The 17,851-nt window shown below is 43.1% G+C and overlaps 1 protein-coding gene across 1 annotated transcript in view; it reads left to right on the top strand.

Annotated features, from left to right (window-relative positions):
- The window catches only part of IQSEC3 (IQ motif and Sec7 domain ArfGEF 3), a 94,224-nt gene that overhangs the window by 26,571 nt on the left and 49,802 nt on the right, over nt 1-17,851 (top strand). The window contains exon 2 of the mRNA XM_057390090.1: nt 17,016-17,096. The gene's annotated coding sequence lies outside the window, so the exon portion shown is untranslated. The remainder of the gene's footprint in view (nt 1-17,015; nt 17,097-17,851) is intronic.

Genomic DNA, 17,851 nt, shown 5'->3' with positions numbered 1-17,851 from the left:
TGGAGTGCCTCAGCAAGCCATCATCACCCCTCACCCAAAGGGATGCGCCACAGGAGCACAGGAATGTGTTCCTGCATCCACCACCACCTCCCTCTTTCAAAGCATCTCCAGCCCAAGGATCAAAGGTCTTTCCATATGCTTCTAAATAATGTTCTACCACCCACAAGAGGTTCACTGATCTCAGTGAGGAAATGGGGCAACTTCTTTGGTTTTTTTTCCTAAAAGTGAAGTTCTCACCACCTGCTGCTGCCAACTATGCTTTAGTGGGATGCAGTAAGTCAGGYAGGACTTTGTTGGCACACAGACTGAGCAGAGATTAAGTGGCACAATTGACACCTCTCTTGCTGTTGTTTCAGTCTTTTTGTGACTCATGCTGGATGAGATTGGCTCAGTCCATCAGAGCACAGTGTTAAAAACATCCAGGTTATGGGCTAAATCMCTGCRTGRGGTGGTTGCTTACAACTTGGAMTTGACAATCRTTGTGGGTTCCTTCCAACTCRGAGTATTCTGTGATCTGGAAATAAAGATYATGYATTGTGGATTATATGTGAGCTATGAATTTTTCAGAACTGCATGCCTTGCACATACAATCTCTCTCTAAATCCATGCTCAAGAAGTATTCAGGATTAAATCATTAGGGGCTCCTAAGATCAGGTTGTCAATTCTGACACCCACAGTAAAACGGTCCCATTTGAAAGTGTTCAGTTACAAATGCAAAAAGATTGAAGACAGGGAGGACAACACAGACATTGCTATGAGAGTCTGCTGTGTGAGAAGCCATATTGTTTACTGATTCTCCCACTTGAAATGGCAATAAATGACATTTCTCATGCTACAGACAGAAGAATAAGATATGTTCATAAGTAAGAAGAGCCTTCATTTGTATGCAGATAGTTAGCATTTGAGTCAGGACAARCCTTAAGAGCTGAATTGGCTAGGATTCACTGCATGAGACTTGAAATCAGATTATATACAAACTCAGTGGAAATACTGTTTTAGTGGGAGCTGGAGGAGATCCCAGATGAATAACAATCAGATTCCCTTTCAACCCTTGCTCTTGGACAGCTGCTTCTTTTGTATGTGCTGGGAAAGATTAAAAAGTTTGGAAACAGWATTCTTATGGTGTCTTATCACAGTTCTGGGGCATTCTCTGTCCTTCTCACTGCACAGAGGTGCTAGCAGTTTAGTAAAACCAGGGTTTGGCATTCAGGAGTGTGATGTTAAAAGATTGTGTACAGTCAGCCAGGGTACATTCTGTTTCAATCAAACTTGTTYTGCCTTGGGAAAACTTAAAGGACAAAGGATGATTAGATGTAGAATCGATGCCTACACAAGCAAGTAGGTGGTCAAAGACACTGCAAGTTTTATTTACCCTTTTCTGGCTGGCATATYGACAGCAGTTGTTTTATGTTTCCTCTGAAAAGAGTAAGAATTCCAGAGAGGCCTCCAAACTCCTCCCTGATATTCTGTACCTTGGACTCTACATGCAGGTTTCCCTGTGTGCCATGGGAAACTTTCCAGTCCTCTGGAATCCTTCCAGTCTTTTTGCTAATGGGGAATCTCCTGGCACATGTATGTTTTGCTTGTTTTATTTATGGGGTAACTTCCAATACATTTAACCTTTGCTAGAATTTCTGATCCTGTCCCAGAGCTGTGGATAAGTGGATTGCACAGAAACATTACCGTGGCACCAATGCAGTTCTCCAATAGAGCGGGACAAACTGATTCCAGAGTAAGAAATACCAAAGAGTTCACTGAATATATCATTAATTCATTTTCAATGTATTCACACAGCTACAGAGTGAATCAAAATAAGTTATAAAATTAATGCCATTTGCCTAGCTACTCTGTAGGAACAGAATCTTACTTCTTCTGATATCAAGGGTGAGAAATTCCTATTAAACTTGTTTAGATAGGAGCTGCAGATCCAAACCAGACCGGTCTGTGCATAAGATATAGAAATGCCATTGATGTCAATAAATTTAGACTAGGATTGTATTTTGCTTTAAGTGTCTTTTTAGATGATTCTTCTCCACAAAATCCAGTCTCCCTTTGGTACTTTAATTTCACTGTAACAAAATTTCCCTCTGGGTTTGATTATTGACTATTGTAAAAATAGCTTTATGTCTTGAAAACACACAAGCCAGGCAGGCATTTTAAGCTGTGCAAGCAGTGAAAGCCAACTGCTCGAGGCAGCACCTTAACAATGGTATCTGAAATGTGCAATGGAGTTATGGCCAACAGTTCTACACCATGGATGAAGCAGCCAAAAAAACCCTATTTTTTCCTCTATTGATATCTTTTATACACACTGTTTTGCAAAGACACTTGAGCTGTCCTATGGCACTGGTCACTATGAMATCTCATAAATGCTAAAAAAGCGTGGTCCATTCAAGTGCAGCCTAACCACAACTCCAATCTGTAATGCAACCTGTTCTACAAGATGGGAAATTCTGTCTCCATCCAGCTAAGGGTGGGTCACTGTTTGGAAGTGAGAGTGRGAATAGAATCCAAGTCCTGCTATCRTAAGGCCTAATGGGAAAGRTTCTTCCACTTCAGTTATTTCAAGACCATAACTTTGGCAAGGAAAAGTATTGCTATTCTAAGACCTTGCAGGTTCCAAAATAAACATCCTGCTGAAACATGCCAATGTACTCTTCTGTTGAACCTCGTCTGTGATGGGTCAAAAGTAGCAATATGGTCTACACTGTCTACTGTGTTAGTGTAAARACACAAGAATAAAATTGTTATGGTAGAGGTTGTTCCTACAGATAAAGGGATTATCTTTATTTATTATTTAGTAACTCAGCATGTAGAAACAAGGTCTGAAATGTCTTATATATTCCAGTTATTCTGGTAAATTACTTTGGAAAACAGAGATGAGGTTCTTCAACAAGTCTAAAAGGGTGGGAGAATTCAATCGTTCTGCAGAAAGGTACAAAGCCTGATGAAAGCAAGTTGGGTGGGAGTATTGACCTGCTGCAGGGCAGGAAGGCTCTGCAGAGGGATCTGGACAGGCTGGRTTSATGGGCCAAGACCAGTRGTGTGAGATTCACCAAGGCAAAGTGYTGGGTCCTGTCCCTGGGTCACAACAACCCCTGCAGGGCTACAAGCTGAGGGAAGAGTGGCTGGAAAACTGCCCTTCAGAAAATGTCCTGAGGGTGCTGGTCAAGAGCAGCTGGACATGAGCCAGTGTGTGTGCCCAGGYGGCCAAGAAGTTCATGTTTTATTAAAAACTTATTTTGATGAGGTTGTTTTTCATGTAAGTAGTTTCACTGTCTCTTTCACAACATCTTTTATGCCGCTCTGGGATCTCTTCATGCACTACACACTTTTTATCCAGAACAGCTGCTGCCAAAAGCAGAATTTCCCCCACCACTCAGCTTCCAAGGCTAAGCCAGGGTCTAGGCAGAATGTGTTCACCACAAGAACCAAGATTTCAACAGATCTACAGATGCAGATACAGCCACTGCTGTTGCCTCTTCCCAAGATGGGGAATATTGTCACATCCCAGCATCCAGGGTCTGGAGCCATCGCTGATGGAGCTTCACAGCTGAAGTGTGAAAGCACAAACAGCACTGCCAGCTTATGCTGAGCCACATGGTGTCAGCTTATGCTACAGCCCTGCTGGCACAAGGGTGCTGAAGAAAATTTGTTAAATCTCAGTTGTTAGAGGAGATTGCCCAGCTGTAAGAACCACAAACTTCAAAAAGTCTGCATCAGCCATCTTGTTTCAGGAGCAGAAACATCCCACAGCTCCTCACTCAGAATTCTAGTAATTGTGAAACTCTCCTGAAATATCTCTGCAGAAATCAGGCTCTTGCAATAGTGGAAATTATGTTTATGCTTCCAGAACCACACCTTATATATTTTTTTTCTTTCTCCAAATAAAGAAAAGGAAACAAAGGACTCCAACACAAGTTGGGAAGCTCCAAGCTTCATTAAGTAGAGAACAGGAGTGGTTTTGTAAGTGAAATGCTTTAGCGAGTTAAGAGTCCCCACAAGGCACAAGTTAGCTGGAATAAGGCTCTGCAGAGAGATGCAGCTGTAGAAACAGACATAAGTAGCTCATTTAGCTCCAGGTGAACTGCACATATGGTTGCAGGTGCGGGCTGTATAGGTTCCTGCAGCCATCACTGACTGAAGCACTGCTCTTTTGGACAGGTAAATATCTATATATARGCGTTAGCTGACATTGGTATCTCACTTCTGAGACAGGGCAAGGATGAACAATTATTGTATGCAAGGTTAATAKGAGACGCCTTCTCCATTTTGGTGGTGATTTTTTCCCAGTGCTGCTGCACCAAAGAGAGCATAAAATAATTCAGMTCCTGGGACTAAGACTAACCTAAACTGTCATTGTCTTGATAAATCGACTTGGCAGAACATTGTATGTCCTACTACTTATAAATCTTGGGAATTATTGAACAGCTAAGATGGGCAAAGGGAACAACTTCCATAGATTTTCCAAATCTTAGAACACCTCATTAATTCCATCTGTTCTTCTGCAACTTTAGCAAGGTCAGGAGTTTATAAAGCCTCRAGAAACTGCAAAATCTCCTCTTAACTAAAACCCAAGTATCTGTGATGATTGTGTGCTGAGCATTCAAGTTGCATCCTCTTCCCATTTGCATTGGTGCCAAATGGTACTTTYTTTCCAGGGCAATTATGTATGCAAATACAGCTGCTCTTGGTGTCAGCCAGCTGCTGTGTCCACAAGCAGCCTCAAACACTGCCTGCTTTCCATATGTCARGGCCCTGGTGGAAGCACGTGGGTGTGTGTGGAAGGGAAATGGGCAAATTAAATTTCCCCTGAAACAGTGGTGACTATTGCTATCTGTCCCTTGAGGCATTACAGTCAGCTCTGCAACTGGGCCTGCACTTTCCCTCTGCTCTTCTCTTTCCCACAGCAGAAGCAGCTCAGCTCTCCAGGGTCAGGAATAGCACAATTTAGCCTTGTATATGCCACCAAGCAGCCTATGTCCAGTTCTGCATTCCTAATTCTCCATGTGGTGCCACCCTGTTAGAAAACCACCCCACTTTTAATTGTGGGTGTCACTGGTACAGCAGCCCCAGACACCTGCAGGTGTGGGAGTGACTGGTTTTCCACAGCCAGGGCCCCAATCCAGGGGTCTGAAGCACTTTCTGCRAGCCAAGCCCTTATCTTCCTCGCTGCATTCAATTGCACTCCTCGTGGTAAAGTTTTGTGTCAAGMCTCAACAGCAGAGCCAGGGCAGCTCAGTCCTCGACAGCAGAATTTACTGCACAGAACAAGCCTGAAAATCCTTGGTGGGTGTGCAGAATAACATCACCACTGACATTTAGTGCATCAGCCGACGTGGTAGGAACGAGCTTTTGGCTTGTCTTTGGTTGCTGGTGCAATTCACTGTCACACTGTGCCGGTATCCAGCGTGGAACACGGAGCTGCCAGTGGTGCCAGCAGCACATCTGGCTGTGCAGTGCCAGCAGCACATCTGGCTGTGCAGTGCCAGCAGCACATCTGGCTGTGCAGTGCCAGCAGCACATCTGGCTGTGCAGTGCCAGCCAGGGAGGGGTCCACAGCAGACAGTGCTGCCCAGGGAGCTCAGAGGTGAGCATGGACATGCAGCTCATTTGCATGTTTATGAGATTCTGCTTTACTGAACAACACTGTCTCATTTAGCTTTGTGTCATTCTCCAGTGCTACGGACGCTTTGATTTTAGCCTCTGGAAAATTCCAGGGTTTTCTGCCTGTGCTAAGGGGTTAAACGTGAGTGAGAAGCCAGTAAAAAGCRTAAGCCTGGTTAAAAACAGATCAAATACTCAGTCATAATAAAAATCCTTTGAYTGAGTCCAATTCTGACACTTATTCATAAAGTAAAAATAATTTATTCTTACTGAGAAAGAGACCTAAATTCCGTTTATATCTCACAGTCYCAGTAATTATGAAAGGGGTTGCCAATTCCACTAACACAAGCCTTAGCTTTTTTATAGTGTTCATACGTATTGGCCCAAAATAGGAGAGAAGAAAAAAGGTGTTTGCTTGTCTAGCACAGCATTCAGGCAGAGTGCTGGTTCTRGATCTCTTTAGAAGGACCACATACTCATTGGTATTAGGCTGACAAACTATAATTATTATATGAAGAACTGGAGGGGATTTGGAGAATGCTGATCAGCATAATTAAAAGTGAGCTTTTGCCAGCTATTTCCGTTTYATGTAGTTACAAATTTATTATTTGAACAAAGAAGAAAGGACCTTTGCACAGCACAAAACAGAAGAGGTATGAAAAGATGTTTCAAACTATAGAAGATCATTATCAGTATGCATTTGCTGACATGTAATTATTCYATTACATATATAACCTTTTAAAAAATGGTGGTATTGTAAATAGTTGGAAGGGAAGGATACTGTCTTGGAAAAGGTCACATGTTATCTTGGAAAAATAGCTTTCTATTATGAAATTAATTGATACAACTTCTGTTTACGGTAATTATTTCACTGAAATTATTTCAGGAACTTACACAAACTCCCCCTCACACATGCTTTGGATTTATAGCAGCTATCTAGCTGTGATATCTGCAGTATAGTTTTGGCTACARCTCATGAAACCTCTGCTCACTGCAGCAAGTGCTGCCTGTGTCACCGGAGGATCCCCTCCACATAGTCAGATGTGCACACTGAGACTCTCACACTGCTCTTTTACACAGCAGCTGCTTTTCCTGRGTGCCACTACTCAGCCTGTGAGCAAGCAAAAGGATGTTGAGGCTTGTCTGGCATCAAAAGTCATCTACTGCTTCCACCACTGACAGAGGATGTGAACAAGGCTGGTGGTGCACATTGGGCTGCACCGTCCAACACTCAGTGTTTCCTCCTGCCGTGGCCACTTTACCCCTTTCCTKTTAGTGCTTACAGGCACCAATCCAATTAGCAGGCAGCCCTACTCTGTGTGGCTGATGCTCCTACTCTGGAAGAGAGAAATCCAATTTAAATGGAGTGAATGTACTCCTGATTGACATATGATTCAACAATATTTCAGGAGAGGCAGGCCCCCAATCCCTCTGCCAAGTAATGACAACCYCCCTTCTTCCCAGGAAGTTTTTTCCTGAAAATTGATTATCTAGTACTATCATCTCCCTCATCCCTGCTCCTACTATGCCTTAGGAAAGAAATTAATAGCAAGAAGAGAAACTTCTGAGTGAATCACTTCTGCTGGGYACATAGGGGAGCATAAGAAACACCCCCCACAAACCCAAAGCGTGTTTCMTCAACAAGTAATTCTCTAAGAGACACCACTGCAGCAACATCACAGATACAAATACCTCTCTACAGAGAGTTTTTAGTGATGCTAGCTTTTCCCAGGCTGTCCACACATCCCAAATTGGAATGTTTTGTTCCATCCAACAGAAATACTATTTCCAAATCCCTTCAAGCTGCTATCTTTTATGATGGCACTGCATGTGCATGCAATACATTATGTTTAACTACTTTAAGGTTCTGACTTTGTACAGTAGATATTGGACCTTAAGTTTCCTCCTATGGACAATTTCTCTCATCTAGACTGCCTCTATTATAACAGAGTTAGTCCACAGATAACTGGGAGTGAGTTTATCCTCCTTAGTTCACCTTGATCAAGTTATTTCATCCCATSGTAGCTGAAGCATCAAAAGCCACAAAACTGCACTAAGTAATGCYCCACCTAGCATGAGAAATGCTGAAAGTGGGTCCAAAACCTGGTCCCAGACTGCTTCTGGCTCTGGCAAGGAGGTATTGGTCAGACTGGACCCAGAAGCCAGTATGGGCTCTCCCCCTGCAGCTGATTCCTGATCATGTCCTTCCTTTCTCCCCTCTTGCCCTTTTCTTGCATGCAGGAAAACCTGGCAGTTAGCCCAACCATGCCTGGTAGACTTAATAAATGGATGAGATTTCCATCAAGTGTTCCTGGGTAACAAAATGGACTTMTCAGCAGCAATTTTCACTGAATACAGTGAATTCACAGGTGACATCTTTCTGTCCAGTAGCCTGTCATCAAGAGAAAACTGTGTGTTTAGGTCCATGACAGAGAAACAGATCCTGCTGAGCCAGAACATGAGGCCACAGTTCATTTTCACCATCCCCCAGACACGTGGCTGAGTCGGATCCTAAGCCCAAAAATGCCACCTTACATTAAAGAGTCTATACTGCATGCTCAGACCCTCTTTGTACACATCCACACACATTTGTCTGCTGGTCATGTTCTTCATACTGAAATTAGTGCAAAATACCACAATTTCTTTCCAAAATCCATGCACCCATCTGCCAGTCATGCCCACACTTTTTCCCAAGAATTTCTTCAAGGTAGAAGTGAAGATGTACAGGACAAATGCCTGATGGACTAAAGTAAACTGAGAAACAAACTGTTCAGGAAGATACAGCATGAATCTCTCCATCCCTAGAAGCAGATGGTGATAAATGAATGGCACATTTGAYATATCTGTTATAGTCACCCAACCAGTTAACCAAAAAAAGATCAGATCACAGGAGCATTGGCTCAAATCTTCTTCCTCCAGCACAGGAAATTCCATTTCCCCAGCACRGTGCCTTGTGCTTATCCTTCCAAGCTGTGCTGTTCTGCAAACCCCACAATAGCTCAAAGATACCAATTTGCGTCAGAGTGTCACATCGGGTTGTCACTTCCCAAACAGCAGTGTGTGCATATGGTATTTTATGCTAGCAAGGGCAATTTGTTTAAGGTATTTTATAGGGTCTCTAAAATCGACATATTCTAGTGAGAAACTGTAAATACTCTGGCAATAGGAATCCCATATTCATACCATCCCCTAGCACTAAAAAAAGAAATTTATAGTAATGCTATGCAAAGGATGTATGACTTAAAATGAATTTCTGTACCAAGAAAGAAGATGATGATTGAGCAGGTGCTAAATAAGTTTTAGAGGATGAGTGCTGATTTTTCGATAATCAAATTTATAGAGAAACATCATGGAAGAAGGTATTTTCTCCAACACTCATGAGATGTTTAAGACAAGCCAAGTTCCAGACTACAAAACATATTTGATTTTTCATTTTTGGCAGGCAAGCAGAGAGAATAGATGCTCCTGGCAAGTTTCCCCCTCTTCATCCCTCCTTGCATGACTTTGAGAGGCAGAGAGAAGAAGGAAGAGCAGCTTTGAGAATGCTAAAGAGCTGTAGGATGATAGGCACTCAGGTGGACTCAGGAAAGAAGAGCTGCCATGCATCCTGGCCAGGCTGGGCATGYCTGTGAATGTTGTACATTCATCCATCGTGCTGCCAATGCCACAGGGTTCCTTCAGGAATTTGCTTTTGTTAGGTGGGAGCTATGTGCTGGAATCTAGACATCATCTAGACACAACTTCATTTTTTGTCATACAATTAACTAGATATCGAAGCCTGTGGAGGGTTACAGGCAGAGCTAGACAGGCAATAGTCTGAAGTAAGATAAGAAAATGCTTGATCCCTGTATCCCAGGGACACTCAGGTTGGGACTCTTGTAGTTATTACGTAAAATAAAATTACAGTGATGCCTAAAGTTGTTTAGCTTTTTATATTTTTCATATATTTGTAGGTTTGTAGATTGCTAATGCATGGCTGTAGCTCCTAGTATTTTTCCTACCCTTTCCCCTATGTTTCAGAACAGTAAGCTGATCTTCTAACACATTCCTGAAATACTGTTTAGTCTTACTCCAAGAAGAGAACCAACTACAAGGATGTTCTGTTTTCCAGCCAGAATCTGGAAAGACATAACAAAGCCCATCAAACAATTMCAGAGGAGTGTTACCCACCCAGAGAATTATTACCTAACCAACTTCTCTTCTAATTGGACAATGTATGATAGGTATACAAATCAATTAACCTTAAAAAATTGTAGAATCACTGTATCACGTGGGTTTCACCATATTTTGTAGCTGAAGGCTTTGAACTAAAGGTTTGCTTTTATATTATCATTCTAATGTTGTTTGGGAAGCTTTGTTCTATTTCCAGGCAACAATAGTTTCAGGTTTGTTGCACTCCTACACTTCAGCATCTTGGCTAATAAGGCCCATTCCCCTTAACACAGAATTTCTGAGTCAGTCACATTTGTGGTTCTGGTTTGTGTAGCTGTTTTTCTGAGATAGCCAACATCAAATGGTCGAGAGAAAAGAGTAAAAAACATCTATGGGCCTTCTAATGCTGGTAAGTTTGAGTCCTATGCATTGGCTTTGGGAAGGGTCTGCATTAAATACTCTTATAGGATAATCTTTAAAATGGCCAGTTCCTCTCTGAATCTTATCAAATTCTCAGCATCAGCAGAATCCCGTAACGAGGAGGCCATCAGATTTACAAGGACTTAAAGAACTTAAATTCCAGAAATTACCTTGAATTTATTTTCAAACATGTTTCCTTTCAATATGAAGCTTGCCCATACTCAACTGCCCCCAAAACATCACTYTGATGCCCTACAATTGAGATGAGCAATTAGGACAGCTAGAAAATTCTGGTGGTATTCTGCAGTGAGGAAGTAGGGAGAAACAGCCAGTTGTTAGACAGTACTCATTTGGAAACAGTGCTTTTTTGAGATCTCACTTCAACTCTCAGTTCCAGGTTGACTGGAGTCAAAAATAGATCTATCACAGGAGGGAGGTGATAGAAGGAGTAAGGTCTGCAGCTAACCTTAGCTAGTTTGTGTCACAGCTCCATTGGAAGGCTGAGGTAGTACTGAGCAATACATTTTGGGGGAGTCAGAAGGCTGCAACTGGCCCTTCATAAACAGCATTGCTAAGTGGCTCCTGTTTGTGGTTCTCCAGTGCTCATCTTATGAAAGATAACAGCCAGTAAAACTTCATCTGAGATTAATTCAGTTCTTCTTTGACTCTTTCTGCTTTTAATCTTCCCCTCCTAGGTCATGATTTTCTGTGGCTCCATCTGTTCTCTTGGCAGCTCTCTGAAAAAAGGCAAGATAGAGACAAGTGGCAAAAGACTCCAGGAAAGCTGAGATATCCAGCACTACAAACAGTGACTTTGGTCAAAACCTCTGGCTTTTCTTCAAAAGGTGGAGTTTTAAAGAGAAGCCAGCAAGGGTGCATGAGTTGGACTAGTTATTTACTGATAGAACATTGCTTGATTCAGCTCTGTCAGATTTCTAAGAACTGCTGTGCGCTTGGGCCATGGGCAAAGCTGCTGGATATGCTGGCCAGTAGGACTCAGGGAGCAGAATCCAGAGGTTAGTAAGGACAGGAATTTGGGGAACCCAGGGATATTCATTCATAGAGCACGCCAGCAATCCTACACAAGTGACCAGAGCAGCAGCATGCAGGGGTGTTGCAGGATGGGAGAGAGAAGCATGCTCTGTGTACTCGTAGTGAGAGCAATTTTCATTCTGTCTTSTTTTGGCATTTCTTGTAGTCTAAAACCATTCATGCAGAAAAACACAGGGCTGCTCTTTGGGAACAGGCCACACAGGATATATGTTTAATTAAACCTGACTGCTGGAGAGCAGGGAGCACCACCGTTTTCCATATGCTGTCTGGGCTGGGGGTTTGCTTTTGTGGGGGTGCAGGAGAACAAAAAGAGGTTAGGCTTGTTTACCATAAGACAGCTCTCAGCAGACAGGCATCTCTGTTTCAAGACAGCTCTCATCAGTGCTAAACTAGTGGGCATTGATGCTTAGGGGGCAGCACTGACTGAACAGAAAGGCCCAGGGACCTGTCCAAAGGAAGGGTACAGCATTAAGGGAATTTTTGGAATGATGTGCAAGCTAGGTATCTACAGAGACTTTCAATTTTTGGACCTCAGCTCTTGTTCCCTCCACAATGCCAGTTTTGAGGAGAAACGAAGCTTATCTCCATGGGATCCAGAGCTAAAAGACCAAGGCAGCACCTGTCAGGGGTCCATTTGCAKCACAGTCCAACTTTCTGAGAAGCCAGAAAGGTAGAGATAGCTCCTTAGCTGAGTAGACAGCTTGTGTTAGCCAGGAGGTTTGGCACAAGCTTCTCTAAAGTTCATCACAAAACAGGAATTGCTGTGGCTGGACAGYTCATTCACAGATACCCCTCTTGAGGCTGCAGGCAGCTGGCTGCAGGACACCTCTTGTCAGGAGCAATGTTAAAGACAACCGAGTAAAATTCGGTCAGCTGTTTTCTCTCAGAGGAGAGAGGGCTAATGTTTCAATTGACAGCATGGGTAACTACTGGGCCAAGCTATCTCTGCATTTAAGATAGGTCTRGACTGTCAAATCCTTGCCTCCGGAGTGTGCATCCCAGCTAGATGGAGCAAGGACTGACAGGCTCAGGCTGTTCTCAGTCCTCCCTTTGCATCTGTGCTTGCCCTTGTCCTCTGCCACTCCTGCACACACTGGTTTCACAGTGCTGGGAAGCCTCACCCCAGCATGCCTCTCCTCCTCCTCTCCCTGAGCCCCTTCCTCATTTATGCCACCCAACTCACCCAGAGCACCTTTTCTTCTCACTGGTTTTCCCTTCCAAGCTTTTATCCGCTCACAAGATATTTTTTTTTTAATATATTTTAAAACAATAAATTGGAAACAGAACAGTTCAGCAATACCCTGGCAGATGGGGAGAAATTATCTCTGCAATCACCTGCCTGATCTGCTTACAACAGTGTTTCATTTCAGTCTCTGCAAAGAGGAAGGCAAAGTAGAGGAWGTAGAGAAAAAGGCAAAAAAGGCAAGCCCCGGACTTTACCCTTTTAATTGGCAGACCATAACCACCTAACAGAAATATTTGAAAAGAAACAAACTTACAGATCCAAACCCCAAGTTATGAGCCTGAACCTACTGTCCCTGAATTGAAGTTACATTGCCTCCCTCCCCGTGTTTCAAAGGCTAAAACAAGCTTCATGCTTTCTCATGTTTAACTCCTCTGAGGCTGCATATTCAAGTTATGTAGCCTTTCTGGCATATGAAGTAAGGTTTGTTTAAAAACAAAATTTAAAAAAAAAAAGCATAGAAAAGAAAAAACAACAAACCACCATCAAAAGTATTACCCTGACTTCTGAYAGATACTAAATATCTCAAGGCTCACTTTAAACCTCAAACCTGCAAAGACTGACAACASCACAGGGGGATGAAATCCGAGTAGCCACCAGCCATTACAACTCTGACAGTCCTCTTGAATCACAGCAAAATTAAACTCTTACCTGGAGACTTCACAGCGTTAGGAAGATGCTTTCCTGAAGCATTTTCTTGGGGCTTAGAAATGGCAGTGAGGCCACAGGACTCTTGCCTTTCTCACCCAGGTGAGAGCAGCTTTCTCCTGATAACAATTAACAACCTCTTCAGGGTGGGAATTTCTTCCACAAGTTAACCTTTTCTCAGCTCCTGTCTGGGTGCTATGATGCAAAAGTGAGGGCAGGGATTTGGAAAATGCCATATATGTAGGATCAAAAGATGGAAAGAAAGAGGAAAACAGACAGGGATAGTCTCCAAGGTGGAACCCAGTCCCTGTGGTGTGTGACTGGGGAGCACAGAAGAAAAGGTGAAGCTGTTTAAGTTGAAGTTGTAAAAGAATGCCAACAGCCCCAGAGCTCCACCTGCTCCTGGGCATTCAGGGAGCTTGGATTTAATAAGAACAATAAGATACCCTTCCTTGCCCCCAGTCAGGGAAAGAGCTTTCAGCAAATGCAATACCCATTTGTGCCTCATATATTTGCCTCCACCAGGCAGTGTCCGCTCCTCACCACCTCCCTTATGGATTCTCCATGGGTACCATGTCCCCTGGAGTGGGACACAAGGATCCTAAACGGCCTGGAGGCAGATTTGTGCCTGCGGGCATGATCAGCATCTGGTGGTGGTAAGGGGCACAACTATTCCAGAGATCTTGGGATCTCAGAGGTTCAAGACAACTTTGTTTTGGACAAAAAGTACCCAAGGCTAGTGTTAGTACATGTAAGAAATTGTGAGAACAAGAGTGAAGAGTTGACTGTGGCTGCAGTGCTCAGAGTGTGCTGATTCTCTGACAAGGATCTGGGAGATGTTTTTAAAATGCCCACAGGAGACAGAGCCTAAAGTCCTGAAACATTACACCACTCTTCCTTTCCCTGTTTTTTTTTAACTTTTCTTTGTGTTTCTATCATGATCATTGACTAGCAAGGCATTTCATCTATATACAAGCTTCTATTTCTCAGGTTTTTGTCAATCCTTGTTCCTTCCTCTTTTTCCCTGTGTTTTCCCTCTCTCTTGTTTGCTCTCYTCATGTGCAATTAGGAATTAAAGCTGTGCATCTGCTGGTCAAATAAAAGCATAGAAGAGTGTAGTTCATTTAGAGAAATGTTTAGATCAGAAATGACTGAAATGTGGGGTATCTGTTTTTTTAAAGATTCCATGTGGTAGTTGCTGAAGGGTCTAGAGGAGCAGCTGATGGCACTGGAGAAAAGGAGGCTCGGGAGGGACCTTATCACTCTACAATTCCCTGAAAGGAGGTTGTAGCCAGGTGGGGTTGGTCACTTCTGGCAAGTAACAAATGGCAAGACAAGAAGAAATGGCCTGAAATTGCACCAGGGGAGGTTTARATTGTATTAGGAAACATTTCTGAATGGGTGGTCAGGCTTGGATGAGGCTGCCCAGGGAAGGGGTGAAGTTACCATCCCAGAAGGCAGTTAAAAGAYGTGTAGATGTGGTGTTAAGTGACATGGTTTAGTGGTGAGCCTGGTTATGTTGGACTCAACGATCTTAAGGGTCTTTTTCAATGTAAATGATTCTTTCCTTMTACGATTTAAAAGTATGTTGTTACTTTTATCTGGTCAAGGCTGCCTTTTTTCCCATTGGATCCTGTAGAGATTAAATTCTCTAGTAGGAAGAAATGCCAATATATAATATATCCAAAACRAAGAACACACCTCAGAATGGCTGCCTGCTGTTGCTGATTCAGCTGAGAGCCTCATGCATGGCCACAGTGCAGCTGATGATGTCCATGACTCCGGGGCTGCTCTGCAGAGTGACTGCCTTGGTGCAGGTGCCCCACTCTGCATGGACCAAGAGCTGGGAGGGGAACTTGATGGTCCCTCTCCTATGAGAGGTTACTTGTACAGCACAGCTGCACTGGAGATGTGAGATGTGGGTGCACAGCCCTCCAGCAGTGTTCCAGGAAGTTCAGGTAAACCCATGCAACTTGAAGAATCTGTTTCAAACCCAAGGTGTTTAAATTTGATGCCTCAGTGTCGTTATGCAAACCCAAAATTTTATCAGGAGAGTCCTGACAGACTGTAGCTGGAAGCAGAGTTAAAGGATGTAAGAGCTGCAGTATTTGTGTGTGCTTGAACACAAACTCAAATATGATCCCACCACTTGCTTCAGTGAAAAGACAACACAAGTAATTTTTGAACACATCATTCAGAGAGCTGCATGCAACCTAAGATGTTTAAATTAGAAACAAYATAGTGAGAGCCAACAATAACCAGCCTGGCAGGAGAAAAGGGATGTGAGCTGGGTAATTTCAGAAATAGAAGGCCATGAGGTGAATTTGATATGCCACAGAAACATCTTTTTCTGCAGGTTATAGGCAAAGATTGAGGGCATGATTAGAGGTCAGTGAGGTAAAGCTAATGCCTCTGTCTTTCCCTTGCTGTGTTCCTCCTGCCAGTCTTGTTGTTTCTAARGAAAGATTCCTTTTGAGAATACATCGGAAGTCAAGGAAGCAGTTTGTTTTATTAATCCAACTGCAAACATTATCATTCTGGTGAKCAATTCAGTGTTGAAGAAATTATATTATTTGAAGGTAGCCAAGTACTTGTTGGCCATAAATAGCTAGGATTGTTGGACTGCAAGTTGAACTTTATCTGAACTATAAGGCTGTGTTGTGTGAGTCAAAGAGGGATTATAGAGMAACTTGAAGCTAAYAATCTGAACATTAATAAYAGTTAGAATAGAGAAAGCTGTAYCTTAAATATYACTTAAAAATTAACATCTAGASTGGACAGCCCATAGATCRTGGTATATGAACTGTGGCAAACACATTGACTACAGAACTGACCAARATCTCCACTGAAACTGATGTGAGGAGGATGTGAAGATGAGCACRTGGYRACCACTTGGYAACAAAACAGCAAACCAATGAAGARCAAGGAGGCCCMAGACCCCAAWAATGCTGTTGGTCTGGACTGTTGYGTGAGGGATGGGGAGTTTAGGTTWCAAGGGTTTAATTGTCCCRGGATTTTTTTGTTTGGGGTCCCTCTTYGGAGGCACCAAGCTCAAGACACCAAATCTCGTAACTGATTTAGTGCAATAAAYTTATCCAGTGGAGATGAGAGCCCAGTGTCAAAAYCTCTGTAACACYAGGATTTCTTTCTTTGGATTAAGTMTTTTGTCTTTTTATCCAATAAGCACATTTTCAGTCTTTCGTTTTCCTGTGTTGCTCAAGTATGTTACATCTTAGGGGTTTGCTTTTCTCTGCTATGGTTTCTTCCTCTTGTCATGATCTCAATCCCTTTAATTGTGTTTGTCCTGTCAGTTCTCCACTACCATTCCTGGTAATGCCYAGCAGTGATGTGCTGAGGCCATTTCTGTGCTCCAGGGAGGTTTCATGAGAAATGTCTGCAGAGGTAATTCAGCCACTGTTAAGAAAAAATCAATGACTTTGGAATGGATAGGAAACATATGTAAGAAAATACATCTAAGGACATGTTTCTGTCCAAAAAAAAAAAAAAAAAAAAAAAAAAAAAAAAAAAAAAAAAGGCAACAAAAAAAACCAAACTCAGACAAAACTATTTTTCATGAGGTGTATGGGATTGTGAAACAAATACTCCTAGAAGGAAAACTTTTTTTTGAGCACTTTTGCCCCATTGTCCACAGGCTGACATCAGCAGGAGGACTGATGGTCCAGGTAAGGTAAGGGAATAGAACTGTCAGCCCCCTTGTCTCTGCTGCCCTCCACCTTGGAGTACTAAATGTTCATTCAGAAATTAAACTGCTCTTGCAGCATCACTGGGAGTCACTGWCCCCTTGGAACAGCTCTGAAAAAGGCATTCTCCCTTGAGCTTTCTGCTGAGTGAAGTGAACACTGACCCACTGTGGTTTGTTTTTTTCTTACAGGAATGAAACTGTTTTACACCAGTTCTGTTGCCCAGCAGCTGACGCAGAGCAGAAGCCTTCATCTCCAGACTCCTCACCAAGGTGGGAAATTGTTGCCAGCAAGACTTTTGTTTTCTGTATTTCCTTGTCATCCATCACTGATCTTCCTGTCCCAGACAAAACTCACTTATTACACATGCCAATCCTCCTCCATCGTCCCCTACATCCCATGTTRCCAGTGTTGCTCTCCCTCTCTTTTCCCTCCCAGAGATTATTGTTTGTACTGATGTGTAATTGCCTGCAAACCCCCTCTGGCCTCCACTCACACACACACAARATGTTGTGTCAGCCTCTCTTGGAACATCCATTTCCATCAAACCACATCCGTGCTTGTACCTCTTCTTACTGTGTGTGACACTGACATGCACATGCCTCACTCTTCTCCTTCAAATTCTTTGTCTCACACTATGAGGTTCCTGGGCACACACCCTACAACCTTTAAAGTACAGCAAAAGTCACCCAACAAACTCAGGGTGCTGTCTCATACCCTGAGACAGGATGGGGGGAGTGTTTTTACCTGGATGGTCTGAGCCTGCCAGCAAAGAGCAGCAATAGCAGGTACTATTCACTGTCACCAGCTTGTATCTGGAGCAGCCAGGCATGGGGACACCAGCAGKTCCCAGCCCTCCCTCATCAGTGAAAGATGTCAGTGCCAAAACCAAGGGGTCCAAGGAGCTTCAGAGGTACTCGAGGTGTGAATTCCTCATTTATCTTCCACACTAGGCCTTGTCCCTCTGTTCTTACCATCTCCTTCTCCTCACACAGCTTCCCACCCCTACATCTTTACAGACATACTC

The sequence above is a fragment of the Malurus melanocephalus genome, unplaced genomic scaffold, assembly GCF_030028575.1.
Source record: "Malurus melanocephalus ecotype Western Australia unplaced genomic scaffold, MMel_1.1 scaffold_22, whole genome shotgun sequence".
In the NCBI taxonomy this organism is placed as follows: domain Eukaryota; kingdom Metazoa; phylum Chordata; class Aves; order Passeriformes; family Maluridae; genus Malurus; species Malurus melanocephalus.
Note: the sequence above shows the minus strand (reverse complement) of the source record. Positions and strands in the feature narration are given on the sequence as shown.